The sequence below is a fragment of the Balaenoptera borealis genome (assembly GCF_965194805.1).
Source record: "Balaenoptera borealis genome assembly, chromosome: 6".
Lineage (NCBI taxonomy): Eukaryota > Metazoa > Chordata > Mammalia > Artiodactyla > Balaenopteridae > Balaenoptera > Balaenoptera borealis.
Window position 1 is genome coordinate 6254953 of NC_138863.1, and position 20115 is coordinate 6275067.

Genomic DNA, 20115 nt, shown 5'->3' on the forward strand with positions numbered 1-20115 from the left:
CTCTGGAGCCCGCAAGCCACAACTACTGAGCCCACGTGCTACAACTACTGAAGCCCGCGTGCGTAGAGCCCGAGCTCCGCGACAAGAGAAGCCACCACAATGAGAAGCCCGCGCACCGCAGCGAAGAGTGGCCCCCGCTCACCACAACTAGAGAAAGCCCGCGCACAGCAACAAACACCCAATGCAGCCAAAAATAAATAATAAATAAATAAATAAATGTATTTTTTAAAAAAATCTCTCCCCAAATTGACCATCTTAGGGACTGGGTGACACTGAGTTGGCGGCTGGGCTGAGCTGGGGGGTCCCGGAGACCACGCACACGTCCTGGCAACCCCCAAAGGCTGGCCTCAGCCAGGATCCTCTGCTGTAGAATCTCAGCGCCTCTCCGTGTGGTCTCTGCAGCTTTGGACCTGGTGACTAGGGCTCCGAGAACAAGTGGCCCTAAGACAGGAATCGGGAGCTGCCTGTTTCTTACGGCCTTAATGGGGAAACGAGTACCAAGTCACTTCTTCCATGTTCTGTTGGTCAAACCATTCCGCAACACACCTGCGTTCAAGGGGAAGAGGCGTGGACGCCGTGTCTCAAAGGGAAGCGTGTCAAAGAACCAGGGCCGTCTTTAATCCACCACTCTCCCTTCCTCCCTCAGGTCTGGTGGCTCAACATCACTTCTTCACTGAGGCCTGCCCCACCCCCCATTTTAAATGGTTGTTGCCCCTCCCTCCCTGCCCCATGCTCCGAACCCCTGCCATGATTGATTTCTCTCCAGGAAGTGGTAACCATCTAATACTGTGTATTTTACCTATTTACATCTTTATTGCCCACCTCACCATGTTGAAATACAGGCTAGTTCGGGATCCATATTTTTGTCCATTTTGTTCCACGCGATTGCCCCATACCTACAAAGTGCCCGGTACAGGGCAGACATTCAATACAGAGTTGTGGAAAAGATGACTACCAGCTGCTTTCAGTACACCATCAAATGCTCTTTGTCTCCATGCAGACATCTGATGGAAGACCTCAGGCTCTGGGGCAGTTTTAAAAAGTGACCACATGTTCTTTGGCCTCCCTTCCATCAAGAGGCAGGATTGTGGCCCTTGGATCTGGGCAGCTTGTGACAATAGCATGTGGGAAGTGACGCTGTGTAACTTCCCAGGCTAGGCCAGAAAGGGAAGGCAACCTCTTCTCTTAGAAAGCTCCACCTGGAACCCAGCCACCATGCTGAGGAGCCCAAGCCACAGGGAGAGGCCACGTGTAGGGGTCTGGTCAGTAAACCCCGCCTTTCAGTGGTCCCAGCCCAGGGCCCAGACACGTGTGGGATGGAGCCTCTGAAGATCCCAGCCCATTACCTTTCACATCTTCCCAGGTGAGGCCCCAGACACCATGGAGCAGAGATGAGCCATTTCTGTCCAAATTCCTGATTCACAGAACCTGTGAATATTTAAAAAAAAAAAAAAAAAAGGTTGATGTTTTATGCCCTAAGTTTGGGGTGGTCTGTTACACAGCAACGGGTAACCAGAACCCACATCTTTATTTTCTTAAATCAAATAAATGTGGTCAGACCCCCAACCCACTAAGCTTGTCAGGATATTCCATTTCAGTCGTGCTTTGGGAGGTCCTTTCCTGATCCTCATCTTTGAGTGTGGAACAGTCATTGGAAAGAATCTTCCATCCTGATTGCTTGGTGAATCATCTCTCCCGAGCAGGAGGCCCATCTTCCCAGACAAGCCCAGGGCGCGTCACGCACCAATGTTCCCTGAACGGGGCTCTGTTCCAGGCTCTGGGACACAACAGAGAAGAAAACGGAGCAAGTCCCTGCCCTCTGGGAGCTTACATTTTAGACCAGCAGTAAATAGACAATCACTGACTAAAGTTTAAGCCTTTCCACTCAGTGGACCAGTTTTTTTTGTTTGTTTAATTTTCTTAAATTGAAGTGTAGTTGATTTACATGTTGTGTTAGTTTCTAGTGCAGCAAAGTGATTCAGTTATTTTTGTTGATGCAGTCTATTACTTAGCACATACTCTCTAATTCTGCAAACCATAGCCCTCGATATGCATATCGACTCACAAAGTAAACCCGGAAGGAAAATGTGTGAGATCATCAAATTCTCATAAACTGAGGCACGTGTGGCCTTTGACTTAGATTTCCTGTTCAGTGAAGCTTGGCACTCACTTTGGAACTGTTCTTTTTGTTCCCCTGACACTTGCATTAGAAGTTTGTCTGACCCTTCACCTCTCTGTCGATTGGTTAATGATCTGAAAACCATCAGGACTGGAAATTCAGGCAGCCTCAGTGTCATTTAAAGAGCTGTCACTAATGTGTGTGTTTTTATTTTTTTGAATTTTATTTTGTTTATTTTTTTATACAGCAGGTTCTTACTAGTTATCTACTTTATACATATTAGTGTATGTATGTCAATCCCAACCTCTCAGTTCATCACACCACCACCAACCCCCTGTCACTTCCCCGCCTTGGTGTCCATATGTTTGTTCTCTACATCTGTGTCTCTATTTCTGCCATGCAAACCAGTTCATCTGTACCATTTTTCTAGGTTCCACATATATGCGTTAATATACGATATTGTTTTTCCTCTTTCTGACTTTGTGTGTGTGTTTTTCATTTCAGGCTTTAATTGCCCATGTATTATTTTGTAATGAACTGGCAATCAAAGACACACAACAAAATTTAAGTTAGTGCTAGATTAATTTGTGGAAGAAATGAAATTTCCTACATTTGGTCCCTGTCTCTTCACTTTCGTCTCCAACACAAGTATCTGCATTTCCTCCATTGTATACTCTGGAAGCCCAGGGCTCCCCAGCTGCCAGTCTGCCCCACATTCCCTTTTGTCCCTCCTTCTTCCCTAACCACCCAAGCACCTCTTAGGAGCCTTTCCATCTTAATTAGGAAAATAGCTCATAGAATGTGAGACGTGGGGGGGGAGGGGGGGCGGGGCTTTAGGAACAAGTTGGTCCAGTCTCCTCATCTTGAGGCTGGGAAGTCTAAGGACCAGAGAGGTAGCGTGACTTGCCCAAGGTCAGAATTATCTTGGAAGCTGGAGAGAAATCTTAGCGGGGCACAGAGTGTGGGGTGAGGGCAAAGGGGAAGGTGGGAGAAGGGGGGAGTGGAGGCAGGATTTCACATGTCTGACAGCCCGGAAGAATTACGTTTTAGCCTTAAATCACACTCTGTAGGCAGTTCTAATCAAAATGCAAACTCTAAATATAATTCATATGAAGTATGTTCCGGAAATCCTTTTTCCTAAGTATGTGTTCAATTATTAAGACTCTTTCATTGGAGCTTGTATTCTCCTCAAATCGAGAAGAGAAGAGAATATTTCTCAGGGGCAGACACTTGGGTGAGTTTTCTCTTTAACCTCCCTCTCTGAACTCTTTCTGCCTTGCTTGAATTCTTTACAGTAAGCATACATAATTTTTACAAAAACTAAAAAGGACCTTTCTAAACAAAAATTGGAACACTTTAATAATATATTTTATTACCTTAATTATACAGGTAATTACAACTTTGCAGACCTGACCTTACAGAATTGGGTTAAAAGCTAAATATGCAAGATCCAAAAAAGCAGTTTAAAAAATCCATAGTATAGCTCATGATTAATGTGAATGTCCCTTGGAGCAATTATAATTGTCCACAGGTATTCACCTGAGCACACCCTAGCGTGGTCAGTTCTAGAATCATCCCAGAATGGAAAGAGCTCTTTTGGAGAGCAGCACAAATCTGCTGGGACTGATATGTTGTTGACCTGTAATTTTCAAGGACTTCTAGATTTATCCAGAAAGATGCATAAGAACTGTTTGGAATGGGGGGAGGGGGGAATCCAGATAACTCCCAATAGTAAAGCAATAAAATTAATTAAGAGCAGCTACTGCTGGGAAGTGGAAAGTAGAAATTTAATATTATTTTCCTGAATAACTTATGCTAAGCACTCAATACAATGCCTAATGTATAGGCAGCACTCCGTAGATATTGTTTATCATTATTATTATACGTTCCTGAGGACTACAATTCCCAAAACGCACTACTCCTCTTCCATTCTGCCTACAACTCCCAAAATGAACTGCTCCTCTTCCATCCAGCCCCACTGCCTACTCATCACCATTCTGGGAAAAGTGGAGATGAGAGCTGGTGGGGAAAGGAGAATGTAGCCCCCAAGGGGGGAGAAGTAGCTGACCACACAATTCCTTTGATGGTGTAGACCCTACATCCCTAAATTAGGAGATAGAGTGATTTAAATAAAAAAGTCATCCTGATTTTGTTCAGGCAAAGCCTTGGAGTACCACCATTAGTTGAATCCCCAGAATTGTCTGTTTATTTGTTTGCCTGTTCGATTTTACCTAGCTCTGTTTTATGTTACAATTGATGTCAATTCCTCCATGATCATGGCATTAAGATGTCTGCTAGTTATCAGTGTTCCACGTGGTAATGAGTTTTAGTATTTTGCTGTTTTTATGGCTGTGTTAGTGAGAAGTTAGAGGAGGGGCTGCACGATTTCAGACTGGAAATGAGACCAAATTTCTGAGTGATTCTTTGAGTTATTTTACATTTAGAACAAGAAAGGCACCAAGTGTTGCATCAAAAGACATTACACAGTGTAAAAATTACATATGGTAGAGTCTTTCTCACGCCTTAAAATTATACAAAGCATAGATTATTCAGGAAAAGAATAAAATGGCTCCGACTAAGAAGAGGCCAAGTCCCAAATTTTCAGGTAACCATATTTTATCTTAGGAACGGTTTTGAGAGGTAATAAGAATAATATACATTACAATTTTAATGAGATGAATATTGCTATATCTATAAATTAAGTCAAATCATATGAAATTGTCATTTTTGTAAGTCAGAAAATAGTTACATATTGACAATTTCAAATGGTACATCCTAGAAGCTGGATTTTTCACCAAACATTTATTGAGCACTTACTATGTGCAAGACTCTGCTGTGGGGCTCATACTTTTGAGGAAGACCTAGCACTAGCTCTCCAAAAGGCAACTTTTCAGAGATCCCACTGAGCTACTCTTAGAGGTGCGGCTGACAGTTCAACAGGCAAGATGGACACACTGAAAAGCTTTTGTGTTGTTTTTAATGTAGACATAACAATATCGAAGCTCAAGGACACAACAAAAGGTGCTGATGTCAAGAGCTACCGTACATCACAAGGAACAGCCAGAGTTGCTTTGGGGACACATTGCTAGCAGCTGTTTACTCTTGCATGGCATCGCTGGATATGGGCTGCTGGTCTAGCAGCTACTGATGCGGCTGCCAGGAAGATTCACCTTCAACTGACAACAGTTTGGTTATAAAACCCACACCAAGAGCTGGTCTGATAAGAGGCTATGATATCAAGTTACGCCGTGAAAAGCCACCATCATTAGCCGTTGCCAACAGAAACCACCACCGGCAGAAGAGAGAGAATTCAGCTGGGAAGATGGGGCCTCCCCTTATCCTACTGTGACCCACTGGAACGGGACATCCAGGGAAAGCAAGAAAATGTTCTTTTATGATAACTTTCACTCTGGAAAAAAAAGACGAACAGTTTGCCAAGGAAATCTATTGAGTTTGAAGACCCCCATTTTTTTTTAAGCAAGTCTGCTCTTTTATTTTTTATTTTTATTTTTATTTTTTAATGTTTTAATTTTTTGGCTATGTTGGGTCTTTGTTGCTGCACGCGGGCTTTCACTAGTTGCGGCGAGCGGGGACTACATTCCATTGCGGTGCGCGGGCTTGAGTAGTTGTGGCGCACGGGCTTAGTGGCCCCGCGGCATGGGGGATCTTCCCGGACGAGGGATCAAACCCGTGTCCCTTGCACTGGCAGGCGGATTCTTTGTCACTGTCCCACCAGGGAAGTCCCGAAGGCCCCAAATTTTAAGGTGAAGGCTCAGATCAGCTACTGAGAGTTGAAGTGTAACCAGCCTTAGGATTCCCAAGGAAGACTGTGGGCAGACTGTATACAGTGTATGTTCCCTCATTGATAGGAAGCTTGCATCTGATGTAAACCTTCTCGAGGAAAAGACAGGCATTTGGAAATGCTTGCATTTTCTCAGTGAGTCTGTGCATTTTAATTTACCCTTAATTGTGCTCTGTGTGGCAAAGGTCAACAAACATCAAGTACAAGTAGGTGTAAAACAGATTAATTAAATACAATTAAGGAAATGTTATGGTAATTTAAGCTAACGAAAAAGGAAGAGGAGATGCTCTTTATTCAACCGTAAAATTATCAATGAAGGAAGTTTCATGAGCACCATCTGTTGAGATATTTAATATTAAACTAGATAAATAAGTCAAAAATACTTTGTCCTCTAATTAGAGGAAGATTCCAAACTGAGTCACAGAAAATCCTGAGATAATACAATCATTACTTTTTTACTTGGGAACATGAGATCTTCAAAACTTGGAATTGTCATTAATTCATGGAGAGCTGCTATGAGGTCCCTTTCATAATTTGGGGATAAGAGAAGTGTTTTTTTCTGATATCTCTCAAAAATAATCAAGGAAACCAGTGTGCTTCCACAAATCTCACAAAAAAATAAGAAGAAACCTCACTGAAATTGATCATGGCATTGATCATTGATGATTATAGATAACAGCTATAGATATATAGACATAGATATATACACACACATATACATATACATACATACACACAAACTATGTCTATGTCTGTCTATTTATCCACACATGTGATACAAAGATAAAGTAATAATTGGATCTATTACATAAAGTAATAATTGGATCTATCCAGATCTTTTACATAAAGCAGCATGCTTCCAAAAATGAATGGGTATAGGAAACCCTGTTTCTAATGGCCACAAATAATCTGACCTTCAAACTGAATTGACAGAAGAGCAAAGAAAGCTCATCAGACTCATCATAACAGTCAACGTGACACAACTTGCAACCTAAATGTCCATTGACAGGTGAATGGATGAAGAAAATGTGGTACATACATATATACACAATGGACTATTACTCAGCTATAAAAAGAATGAAATAATGCCATTTGCAGCAATGTGGGTGGACCTAGAGATTATCATACTAAGTGAAGTAAGTCAGATAAATACAAATATCATATGATATCACTTATATGTGGAATCTAAAAAAAAAAAAAAAGATACAAATGAACTTATTTATAAAGCAGAAATAGACTCACAGACATAGAAAACAAACTTATGGTTACCAAAGGGGAAAGGGAGGGGAGGGATAAATTAAGAGTTTGGGATTAACAGATACACACTACTCTATATAAAATAGATAAACAACAAGGACCTACTGTATAGCACAGGGAAATATATTCAATATCTTATAATAACCTATGATGGAAAAGGATCTGAAAAAAATGTGTTCGTGTGTGTGTGTGTGTGTGTGATAACTAAATCACTTTGCTGTACACATGAAACATTATAAATCAACTATACTTCAATAAAAAAATTACACATCCTATGACATAACATATATAAAGAAAGCATAACAATGTTAGCTATTATTAATGGATTTTAGCTATTACTATAAAAACAATCGCACATCCAGCTCGTGCTGTGCAGTTTGCGGCCGCTGACCTCTGCCTGGTAACCCCATTTCTTAGGTGCTTTACCATCTGGAGGGAACACAGGCATGGGGATTCCAGGTGTCAGAAAGGTAGGTCCCTCTGGGGCCATCAATGTTCCTGTCCAATATTTCCAGTTCTTTCCTTCCAGGCAGTCCAAGAATTGTTCTTCCCTGCTCCTTGAAGTCCAGATGTGGTTGCATGACTTGCTTTGGCAGTTGTGAGTGGCAGTGGCATGTGTTACTTCGGGGGGAAGCATTTAAGTGGCAGCAGGGAGACCCTCCAGTGCACTCGCTTTCCCTGTCTCACCAGTCGAAGAAATGCAGTGACTGCGGAGGTGACACCAAGCCACCGCACGGAGGAGGCGTGCAGTGGTCTTTGCACCAACAAGAGCAACAGCTCTGTTGCTTTAAGCCTCCGAGGTTTGAAGCCATCATGGCAACGTTGCCAAGCCTATTCTGACCGATACAAACCCCAACAGTAAATTAACCAAATTACAGGCTTTAAATCAATCTCCTGTAAGTGTAGTGAGGATAGATCAGTTTCCCAAGGCCTCATCAATCTTGGGGCAATTGACAACATGAAATGTCTAAATCTTTCAAGTTAAAGAACAGTACCTGAAACTGCAAAGACCCTGTTGGGGTCAAATCCCAGAAGTATCAGCCTTGTCTTGTTAACATTCTTCAAAAAGAAGATCAGGAAGGGGCTGCAGACCTCAGCTCAGGGAAGGCTCCTGACCACGAATGGAGGAGAAGCCACACTCCTTCTGTCCACAGCAACTACACACAACACAAAGCAACATCACTGCAACCCCTGGCTGGCTCTGGGCAGAGTTTGGCCCCAGTCACAAAACTGGTTGACATCCAGATTACCTTTGACAGCCTTTAAATAGCCCACAAAGTACGATAGACTCAGGTTGGGTGTTTTTGTTTGTTTTGCATTTGTTTATATACATCCCTGTGCACCAACTGTTGTGCAATTGGAAGTGTGAAAATCTGAGCTAAACCATAGGAAGGAAAAATGGGACTTGTATGTGCAAATGTCCAGCTATTAAATCATTTTGCCCTTAAAAAACTACCAAACCCCTAACAATGGAAGGGAGACGGGGGCACGAATACCTGCTAGTAGCTGGGTTTGTTGTTTCAAGGACTAACACCCCCAACCCAAGGCCTGATCATGCCGTGACATAGAACTTAAAAACTTATGCTCAGTGAAGGAAGCCAGACATAAAAGACCCCCTATGTGTGAACCTTTATATGAAATGTCCAGAATATGGAAATCCATAGAGAAGAAAGCAGACACGTGGTGTATGGTGAGAATGAGTGCTGGCTGGATTTGCATCTCAGCCTGACCCACATTCCTGGACCTCCCACCCCTCCGAGTCAGTATTTTCTGCTGTGGTCTCAGGGGCCACCTCTCCCTCCCGGGCGCCTGGTCACTGCTGCCCCAGATCTGGGGATGGAGTGTCGCATTTCGTGAGGGCGAGGGTCTGAGTCCTTGCACAGACACAACTGCGGTGCAGCTGTGGGGTTGTCTGCCAATCTCCGCGCTCTTGGGAGACTGCATCACAGCCTTACATGAGAAGAGGAGAGTTTGGCCTTATTCTTGGCCTGAATTTCCTCCCCTCGTGAGCTGATTCTGCCAGCGCCATTAATCTGTCCCTAAACCATGTGTTGGCCCACGGACGATGTTCATCTGTCTTCACCCATGACACACAGGTCCTTCCTCTATTAAAACTATACTCTAATTGCAAAGGGGCTCTGCCTGGAAGTCCTCCAGTGCTCCAAGGCTCTGCCTGCATTCTTAGTTTGGCAGGACTTGTCTGAACACAAGAAACACTTGGAGCCTCAGGAAAGCCGAGCAGGTCTAACGGAAGCAGCAAACAAGGATACTGCTCTAAGTAAGCCACCGGAAGATCCCCTGCCCAGAAGGGATTCTGCCTCCCCTGAAGCATTGATGCCAGCCATTAGCCCAGCACAAGTGAAGTTCAGGACCAGAGCATTCCGCTAGACTCATGCTGGCCGATCTGTTACCTATAAGCTCTGGAAATCAGCCTCCGGGTGAGAGGAGATGGTGCCTGTCTGTGGCTGGCTAGTTCACATCCACTTCCTACCCAGTCCCTCAAAACAGCACGGTGGCCTCCAGTGAGCAGGTGGACGGACAGACAGAGGAAGGCCTGCCCGGGCTTGTGTCCAGCATTCTGGGGCTCAGGATGGGCAGGAAGTGGGTTTTCCCATCATTTCCCTGTATTTTATGTGGTCTTCATCTCCCAGGAAGTCCTCCTGGGGCCCCAGGGACATCACACGGCCGGGGACGGCAGAAAGAGGACAGCCCCGAGGTGTGGGGAGAACTGGGTAATACGGGGCTGTGCTGGGAGCTTGGGGAACGAGTCAGACTTGTCCTACTGACTTTGAAGGAAAGAAGACACTCAGAAGGTCAAGAGAGCAATGACCAGATCTCCCAAGTTGAGTTGGGGTGGCTTCACCTCTCCTCCCTCCCACATCTTGGCCTCCCAGGGCCACACGCCTGGGTGGAGCCCCGGAAACCAGGGCAAGTGAGGTTCAGAATGGGCATCAGCACATCTGGGTCTGGCCCTTCTTCCCATGTTCTCCTCTCTTTTTCCTCACAAACTTGCCCTTGTGGGGAGTCCGTGTGGAATAGGCTCCTCCGGCACGGAGTCTTCATGGCTGGGACCCTCTTGAAGAGTTCCCCTGAAACCTAGATGTAGGGAAAGCGGAAAGGCCGGGGCTGTGCACCCGAGGCCGACGGCAGGCTGCCCAACACTCAGCATAACTCAAGGAACTTGGGCTCGAGTTTAGTATCGGGGAAACCACAGGGCTACCTCTTTTTTTTTTCTGTTTTATTTATTTATTTGTTTGTTTATTTTACATATACATGTATCTATTCTTTTTCAAATTCTTTTCCCAATTAGGTTGTTAATAATATCGAGCAGAGTTCCCTGTGCTATACAGTAGGTCCTTGTTGGACAGACCTAGGGCTACCTCTTAATAGCTGTAGCCTCCTGTCTGTGCACCCAAACTCAGACCATCGTATTGAATTGACCTGAAAATTGTTTCATTTAATCACTAATCTGGCAGCAGAGTTGTATTTTAGCTTCCAGAGAGAATCGCCAGCCTTATTCTAAACACAGATTCATCACATAGAATTTTCCAGGCTTTGTGATGGAGGGCAGAATCCACCTTCACGCTGGTCACTCTATAATTAAGTTTTCCCACCTATCAGAGCAGAAACTCTGAAAAGGCTTTCTGCAGAGTTTAGGACTCTATTCTAACTTGACTCGTTGGGAAAGCAGTATCAGGAGTTATGACTTCCTGTCCGTTTGATCTCATTGTCTGAGTCTATAATCGAAAGGTGCCAATGTACATTTACTCTGAGTGGTTAGATGCCCTGGAAACGCTTCACTGGGCATCTCCATGAACCCGTGTTAATTATTTACTAGTCTTAATAGGTTCCTCTTTAACAGTTTACTTGTTAGAGGTCATTGCCAACTCGGAGCCCCTGGATCTGGGTTAAGCCACTTGTTCCCACAGAGCTCACCTGGGAAGAAGGAATCACGAAAGCCTTGCCAACCGTTCGCAAGGCCTCTGGCTTCGTCTAGTTTGTCTGGCCACTGAACGGACAGCAGAAGGTCCTCATGTCTTCTCCAGCCACAGAGGAAACTTGACCCTCATTTCTTCATGGCGGCAGCTCACCGAGTCTTCTCATCGTGGGTCATCCAGCCAGATGCAACCCACTGTACGTAGTAGCCAGGAGGCCTGAGCACTGCCCCCAAATGAAAGAAAATAAAACAGGCAAGAACTTGAACAAGCAGCATTGCACACAACTCACAAGTACGACACTGGACATTTTGCTAGAACTTTCTCTCCCAACAGTCCTTCCTCCTCCCAACAGTCCTGGGAGAGAAACAGTGCAACCCTTGGAGGCCAAGTGCACGTGCTCCCTGGTGAAGGTGGCGATGCACACGCCCTCTGTGCCCAGGCCAACACTGGGGACATCTCCTTCCCCCGGACAGTATGGCTGCCTCTTCCTTTAGCACTGACCTTCTGGCTGACCTTTGCTGACCTCAGGGACGGCACACACTCCTCTGCGTTAGAAAGTCTCCTTCGGTGTTTGTGGAGGTGATTAATGTCCGTAGAACTCTGAACACACACGACCGCCTGTTAATGAAAAGCAGAAATGAGAGAGAGGATGTGGTCTTCTCCGTCCTGAGTGAGTCAAGTTCTGGGCCGGGTGCCTCATCCTGAGTCACTGGGCTGCTTCCTGCTGCTTTCTCATCAGCTATGGGTCCTGGAAAACACATTGATGGTTTCCTTTCCTAAGCTCAGCAGAGGGTCTAGCTCAGCTCTTCACAGTTTAATAGAAAAGAATTCAATGTTTGTCGAATGAATCCAGTATATAAAATTTCTCTTTTTATAGATGATCTGTCAGGTAGTAAGATCTCTTAAGGAGAAGGCGAAATAAGAATTGCTGTAACGTGCTTTGCTGATCCTGTGTTCTTCTGAGCTTCAGCCAACAAAATAGCTAAGTAGATGCTGCTGGTAAATGCGTTAACACCCTTGCTGTAGGTCAGCTGATCATCCTTGATGTCTCCACGCTGACTAGGCACCTTCCTGCTCCGCCCACCTCCTTGCAGAAACCAAATTAATCTACTATCACAGGGACCACACCACAACTCTCATGGGCCCTTTGCCTTTGTAGGTACCCCCCATTCTGATAGAATTTTTGTGGGCCCAGTTATGGGCTGAAGTGTATGGCCCACCCCCAGCCCCACAAATTCACCTGTTGCAGTCCTAACCCCCAGGACCTCAGAACGTGACTGTTTTTGGAGATAGAGCTTTTAATGAAGTAATTAAGATAAAATGAGGCCATGAGGATGTCCCTAATCCTATCTGACTGAAGTCCTTATAAGAAAAGATTAGGACACACAGAGACATCAGGGGTGAGCTCACAGAGGAAAGACCATCTGAAGAGGCAGCGAGAAGACGGCTGTCTACAAGCCAAGGAGAGAGGCCTCTGAGAAACCGATCCTGCTGACACCTTGATCTTGGACTTGCAGCCTCAGAACTGTGAGGAAATAAATGTCTGTTGAGTAAGCCACCTAGACTATGGCATTTTGTTATGACATTCCAGGCAAACTAATCCAGGCCCTAAAAATTTTCATTTATTTCTGATATGACAAAAAAACTTAAAATGTCTTTGACCCCAAACGTTGATCTTTTTCTGGTTTTAAAAGAAATTGGAACATTTCTGTGGGCCCCTTGAAGTATGGTGGGCTTTGAGCACAGTGCCCCTTGTGCCTGATGGAGAAGTAAACCCCACCATCACGGAGAGCACCTGGACCATTTTGCACTGAGACTGGTTTTCCCACTGATGCTGGTTTCCATCCCTGTGTTCCACGCAGGGTGCCCTGCACAGCAGCTCTCATTTCATTATGACCCAAAGCCAGACCGCTGGGATAAACAAGTTTTGCCATTTTGTAATCCAGCCTCCTCCGAGAACCTTTGAGGGCTGAGGCAATTTAGAAATACTTTGATAAACGCCGATTTAATAATCAGCAAGTAGGCCTCAGATAATGATTCATAGTCAGAACAATGTCGCCTCCAGGTGACTATGCCCCAGCAGTGGGCAAAATCTCTCAGGCCCCTTGATTAAACTCATTGATGCATTTGAAATCCAAGTAAGATTCCAGAGGCGGAAAGGACTTGTAAGAGGTCACAGAGAGTGTTTCACTTAGCATGAAGCAATTATACAAATTTTATGTGCGACTTTGATGAGACAGAGGGGTTATTCATTAGATCAAGAAACCACTTGAGCTCTCTTTATTACCTTGCCATTGTCCCCCAATTCGGCAGGGCTTGGGCAGGGCTGGGGCCCAAAGCAAGAGGATTCTGTGGGAAAATGTGGGCCCATCCAGTGTAGAAGGGGGCTGGGCATGTCAGCCGGGGGAGGCATCTACAAGAACACAGAGGCATGAAAGAGGCTGGCATGCTCAAGGCAGGCAAGTGGGTGGGACTGAGTCAGCGATGCAAAAAGAGAAGAGAGGACCTAAAGGCAGAAGGGGCTAGACTGGTCCTGGGGGGCTCTTAAGCATCCCATGGGGCTGAGCTTCACAGAGCCCATTCCCAGGAGATCCTGATGTTTCCATAACAGGAGATGTGAAGCTGTGTGTAGTGGACTGAATAATAACCACCTCCCCCCAAAAGATGTCCATGGCCTGATCCCCCAAATCTGTAACTATGTGACCTTAAATGGCAAAAAGGGAATTTGCAGATGTGATTAAGGCAAAGGTTTTGAGATGAAGGGATTAACCTGGATTATTGGGTGGGATCAAGACTCAGAGGAGGAGATGAGAAAAACAGAGGCAAAGATAAGAGAGAGAGAGACAGAGAGACAGAGAAAAAGAGAGAGAGAGGAAATCAAAAATTCTTTGCTGCTGGAAGATGGAGGAAGGGGTCGTGAGCCAAGAAATGCCAGTGGGCTCTAAAAACTGGAAAGGCAAGAAAGCAGAGCCTCTTCTGGAGCCTCCAGAAGGAACACAGTCCCGCTGACCTATTTTAGGATGGCCCTCCAGAACTGTAGTAGAATACGTTTGTGAGGTTTTTTTAAGGCCACTCAGTTTGTGGTCATCTGTTACAGCAGCCATAGGAAACTAATACATGTGTAAGAAATGGCATCACATCTGACCCTGAGCAGGCACAGCTGTCCCCTCTGGAAATATGATCATTCTTCCCAAGGGTCCCCATGACCAGCCAGCCCACAGCCAAATCACTGTACTAGTTTTTCATCTTCAACAGGAATCTTAGTAGTAAGTTGGGAAAGGCTCTCTCAGGGGCTGCTAGCCCCATACAATTTTAAACCAGAAGTCCACTACTGCAACTTGATAGATTTTCAATAATATTCAAAACAAGAGTAGTTGCCATGGCAAATACCATAAATATCACTTCAGCAACTCAGAGATGCTATTGCTTAAATAACTAATTGAGGTGTTGGCTGTTTTTGCTGCCCTGTAGGTAAACACTGGCTGTACGTGATCTTTTTTTAAGACAATTGACCCTAGATGTTTACTTCTGTCCCTTTTAAATATAATATCCAGTGCTTCCAAGGAAATGCTTTTAGTCATAAGTGAGTTCTGTATTCTTCACTTAATCAAGTAATTCATGTTGTCCCAGGGTCACTGGGGAGAAGTTAAAAGATGAGAGTCTTCAGCTCGGTTCACAGAAGGAATTTCTCTGAATTAGATTTGGGGAATGGAAGCCACAGACTGGACCATTCTGTGGATTAAGCAAGATGGTGTGAGATACTGACAAGATCTTTCCTTGCCCTCAGAAGTTACTCAAGAATGAAGCGCTTGCCATGAAGATGACACACCTCTCCGGGTTTCACCTCTCCAGGGCCACCATCAGAGAGGAGCCAATGTGCAGCATGAAACTCTCTGCTGTCCCCAAGGAAAGAGAGGCCAAACTGGTCAGAGGCTCCTGCCATTGACAGCGGGGCCGGGAGAGTCAAGGTTGATTGCCTTTTGTGCAAAAAATGCTGATGCTGAAGAGCCAAAACCATACTTTCCTCCTCATCTCTCCATGGGACCTTCCCCTTAAACCACTTTTCCTTTGAGAGTCAGGATAGCATCACTAAAGTCAGAGAATGGTGAACAGCCGCATGTCTATACTCGAAATTCAAGAAAGAAAAGGGTTGACTGTTCTTGGCCACAGTAACCACCACAGTCAGTTTTTATTTTTTTCATTGAAGTATAGTTGATTTACAATATTTCAGGCGTACAGCAAAGTGATTCAGTTATGTGTGTGTGTGTGTGTGTGTGTATTCTTTTTCAGATTCTTTTCCATTATAGGGTATTATAAGACATTGAATATAGTTCCCTGTGCTATGCAGTAGGTCCTTGTTGCTTATCTATTTTATATACAGCAGTGTGTATCTGTTAATCTCAAATTCCTAATTCATCCCTCCCCTCGCTTCCCCCTTTGGTAACCATAAGTTTGTTTTCTATGTCTGTGGGTCGATTTCTGTGTTGTAAATAAGTTCATTTGTATCATATTTTTAGATTCCACATATAAGTGATATCACATGATATTTGTCTTTCTCTGTCTGGCTTACTTCACTTAGTATGATAATCTCTGGGCCCATCCATGTTGCTGCAAATGACATTATTTCATTCCTTTTTGCGGTTGAGTAGTATTCCATTGTATATATGCACCACATCTTCTTTATCCATTCAATGGACATTTAGGTTGTTTCCGTGTCTTGGCTATGGTAGATAGTGCTGCTAGGAACATCGGGGTGCATGTATCTTTTCGAGTTAGAGTTTTCTCCGGATATATGACCAGGAGTGGGATTGCTGGATCATCTGTTAACTCTATTTTTAGTTATTTAAGGAACCTCCACAGGCAGGTTTTAAACTTGTCTCCATCGGTGAAAAACATCTTCCTCCCATCAGTGGGTACACTTTAAGAGCCAGTCAATCAGTAACAGCTAAATCCCAATCAGTAACCACCGTTCCACACTTAAAGGACAACTATTCCTTTGAAGAAAGTCCTTCAATCCCCGAATCCATGCTTCTCAAATCCTATATAAGATCAGCAGCTTGCTTTTTTACAGACTCATGGGTCCAACAAGCATATCTCTCCCTTCTTAGAGAGCAACGCTCTCAGCTTTGGTTTCGGATATCAACAGTAGAGGTTGCCTCTTGCTTGAAAGTAGCTGAACCACTAACCCCACAAAGTCAGCGGTATGCTGGTAAATTTTTAACAACCAGCTCTCCAGATGGAAATAAAAAGTTCTGATGTGCGGCTTTTGCCAATTCCCATGGTATAAATACTCCCACCAAGGCTATTTCAATATGTCAAGGCAACATCGATCTGCTCACAAAATTCCTGAAAATTTAATAATCGGCTCTTATGAGGTGGTTGTTGCCATCTCCATCATACCACTGACTTAGTGCTGGGGATGGAAGGGCTTCATCATTATCCAGTGGTAGAGTGGGTATCACGGAACGTGGATGGGCTTAAGCTACACTGTTGGCAGCACCTAAGAGGACTGCCTACTTGTCAACAGAGCCCAGAAGCAGGAGGTCAGGAGATGGACCACAGTGGTGGGAGCTGAGGGGTAGATGAGGCTATCAAGTCTTAGCTTGATCTCCCGTCCCTGGGCACGTGGATGCCTGCTGCAGAAAGAGAACTCATGGCTGCTCCAAGCAGACAGAGGACCATCCATCAACAGTCACAGGTCCAGCACCTTGCTTCCACAGAGAGGGGGTTGCCATATATGGGAGCCATGGTTCCACCAAACCAGGAGGGGACAGCCGATCCACACATAGAGATAGAGAACGGGACAGATTTTCTCCTTTCCCTCCTTAGTGCCCCAACCCCAGGCCAGGAAGAAGGAGGCCAGACCCAACAGCCTCCATTCCAAGCCATTAGAGCTTGCCCAGAACTTTAAGTCAAATATGAGATTGAAACTAGTGAACAAGACTGAATCTCAATAATAAAATGAGATTTCTTCAGCAGGTGAGCAAGTCTGGAAGGTTATGAGATCCAAGTAAAGTTGTGGGAAGGGAGCCTGCTTTTCCTGCAGGGAAAGGCAGATGGGGCTCGACAGAGCCCAGATACAATCAGATCCTGTGGAAAGAGTAAGGTCCCTGTCACAGCACTGCACAGGGAAAGACCCCCAAAGACGAGTCGCTGAGACACCCAGCCGTCCCCAAGATCCCTGCCTCCATTCGAGGTCCAACCTCATTTAAAATGCCCTACAGACACTGCTCAGAGGGTTCAGGTTGTTGTGTGTGTCGGTGCCATGAAGAGCTCTCCCTTCCCCGCATGGCTTTCAAAGTCAGAGTCACCCTCGGCATTGACGTCAGCAGATGGTCCAAGAGCATGGAAGTTAGGACATGGGGAACTTCAGCAGGCCAGACATGGTACACATCAATTCTGCCCAGATCACATTGGCGAGATGCAGTTATGGACACATTCCTCCGCAAAGGCTGGGAAATATGACCTCGCTGAGAACTCAGAAAGACAAGGAGATGGTTCAGGTTCTCAGCCGGCAGTGTGTGTCACATCTGCATCCCTACAGATGCAATCACTCCTAATATTCTAGAGTTTACACTTCCACACTTTGTCTTATGCACATTTTTGTCCTTTTTAACGGACTCATGGACTGCTTTATAAACTGCTTATTTCACAAGGCAGATTATATACATCTTTTTTAGTCCACTGATACTTCTATATCATGAATTTAATGATTACACAGTAGGCCATTGGATGTAGATGCCATAATGTAATTAATCAGCCTATCATGTGACAAGGCCTGACTTGTGCGGGTAATTTTTTCTTCTTCGCTAATTAAAAGTCTCATTTATTTTTATTCTTCTTTTAGTAATTCAAGTGCTTGATGTTTTGAGGTTCAACAGTATTTCCTAACTACTCAGATTGCAAAAACAAGCATGGCGTTTAGTGTATTGTGGGCAGGTGGGAGGGGGTGAAGCACAGATCAAATAATCACACACCTCAGTGTACGATGACAAACTAAGATGTTATTAAAGGGAAAGAACACAGTGCTGGGAGGGGATCACAGAAGAACTTGACTGAATGATGGACGGGCGGGAGGGCTTGGTCATGGGAGGCTTCCCTAAGAAAGTGGCATTTAGCTAAAATCTGAGGACTGTCTCAAACCTCTTAAATCGCTGGTCTCGAATCATCTTGCCAGGAGTTTAAAATTTGATGCTTACAGCACTTAATTTAAAAGAGAATATATTTTGAATCATAGCACCAACAGTGAAAGAAACATGAGTTTAAATTCTGCTTTCAAGGTCAAGTCTCCTAGCAGAGGCCAGGCACGTAGGAAGGTGTCCCCAAGCTGCCTTATGCCTGCCTGCCATTCTTGGAAAGAACTGAGAGGGGAGAAAATTCCATCCATGCCAGCCAGGGGCCTTTGGGCCCAGAAACCAGACTGAGTCCTGAATGTCCCAGTCTGTGACCAGTGCCTCTGGGTGGTGTGACTTTGCTGCTGAGCTGGCCCAGTGGGGCTGTGGAGACACATTCAGCCTGTCACTTGGTAAAGTTTTACCAGAATTAAAAGGCTTCAAGTGGCTAATAGTACTGGGCTGTGGAATTCTTTTTAGTTCCCATTCAATATTCACACCAAGACCCAACTAGTGTCCAAAACCTGACACCATTACGTAAGAAAGAATTCACTTCAATGAAATGAATCACTAATTGCAAACATAGCCTTCAGGCACTTGGGGCGGTGGTGGTTCTAATTTCTCAAGAACAAAGGCATGGCAGTTCAACAGCTTTGTTGACTGTCACAGAAACTTCCCATGAAAGGGGGTCAGTTGCTTCATCCCCAGGAGGTCTGAAGATTTATTCTGGCCTTAAATGGGACATGAGAGGCGGAGCCTTAGCAAAAAATGAGTCCTTCCTTATAGTAACTTTATCTTCTGCCTTCAAAGTGTTCACAATAGAAAGATCTTGCTGATCTTAAGGCCGTTCAGAATTTTCTGGAACACTCTCCTTAATGTGCAGGAATCTTCTAGAAAATGGTCTGACTGACTCATGCAAAGCAGGCAAAGCCTGGGGAAGCAGCTGTGTGGGTCCCACTAGCACGTGTGTCAGTGGCCTCACTCACAGGCCCTGTGCCCCACTCTCCCAGGTGGGTCCACTCTGATGCTATAACTTCAAGGCCATGGAAAGAACCCTCTGGTCCATAAATGAATGGAGTTGAACAAATCTGTCCACACTGGTCATTTCAAAAGCAACACCAAATGATATAGAGTAATGACCCTAGACCAGGAGTCCTGGGTCTGAATCCCAGATCTGTCACCTACTAACAGTGTGACTTTGGACAAGCTCCCTAATCTCTCAGCCTCAGTGTCCTCATCTGTAAAATGGCAATGATGACGAGATCTAACCCACAGTCTTAGTGGGAGGATTAAAGACGTTGCTATACGGAAAGTACTCAAAATAGTGCTCGGTCGGTGGTAAGAGCTTAATAGGTGTCGTTACTATTAAAGCATCCTTAAAAACCGTCTGGGCGGATGCAGGGCCGCCCTGGACAGCAGGCTTGGAGCACAGGGTCTCATCAGGCTTCACAAGCCCTTCATCTCCCAGGCTAGTGGGACAGATTCCAAAACGGCTGCAGAGACGGCCTTCCCCATCCCTGGCCGCACACAGCGCCCCTGCCCTCGCCCGCTTCCCGGCCCTGCTCGCCGCCTGTGCCCTGCAGCCTCAACTGTGGCCCTGACCACTGTCGGGGGATGTGGTGTCAGAACCGTGTGGTCCTCAGGCAAAGTCCTTGGCTCCACTGACCCTCTCTGGTCTCCTGCCCACGGTCAGGATGACAATGCCCACCTCTCCGGGTCGCTGTGGGGATGGCACCAGCCAAACCCAGGCTGCAGCGCCCAGGCCCTGGTTGCTGAGCCCGTATCCATGCCAGGTGGCCATCTAGTGCCCGAGAAGAGGAACTGAACGGCTCCCATCTCAGGAGGCTGGGGATTCCGGGAAAGTAGGACTGGAAGATTCCACGGCAA

General features: G+C 45.3%; 1 long non-coding RNA gene across 4 annotated transcripts; it reads right to left on the minus strand.

The window, feature by feature from the left end:
- Nucleotides 1–87: 87 nt before the first annotated feature.
- LOC309630604 lies at nucleotides 88–17375 on the minus strand. Of its 4 annotated transcripts, none has more exons than XR_014245832.1 (3): nucleotides 11618–17375; nucleotides 8174–11339; nucleotides 88–1428 (listed from the first exon to the last, which is right to left on the minus strand). It is a non-coding gene; the product is annotated as an uncharacterized lncRNA (long non-coding RNA). The 4 variants fall into 4 exon arrangements; XR_014245833.1 differs by having other exon boundaries at nucleotides 8174–10274; nucleotides 11115–17375; XR_014245834.1 differs by having other exon boundaries at nucleotides 88–546; nucleotides 1347–1428; nucleotides 8174–17375.
- Between the last annotated feature and the right edge of the window lie 2740 nt (nucleotides 17376–20115).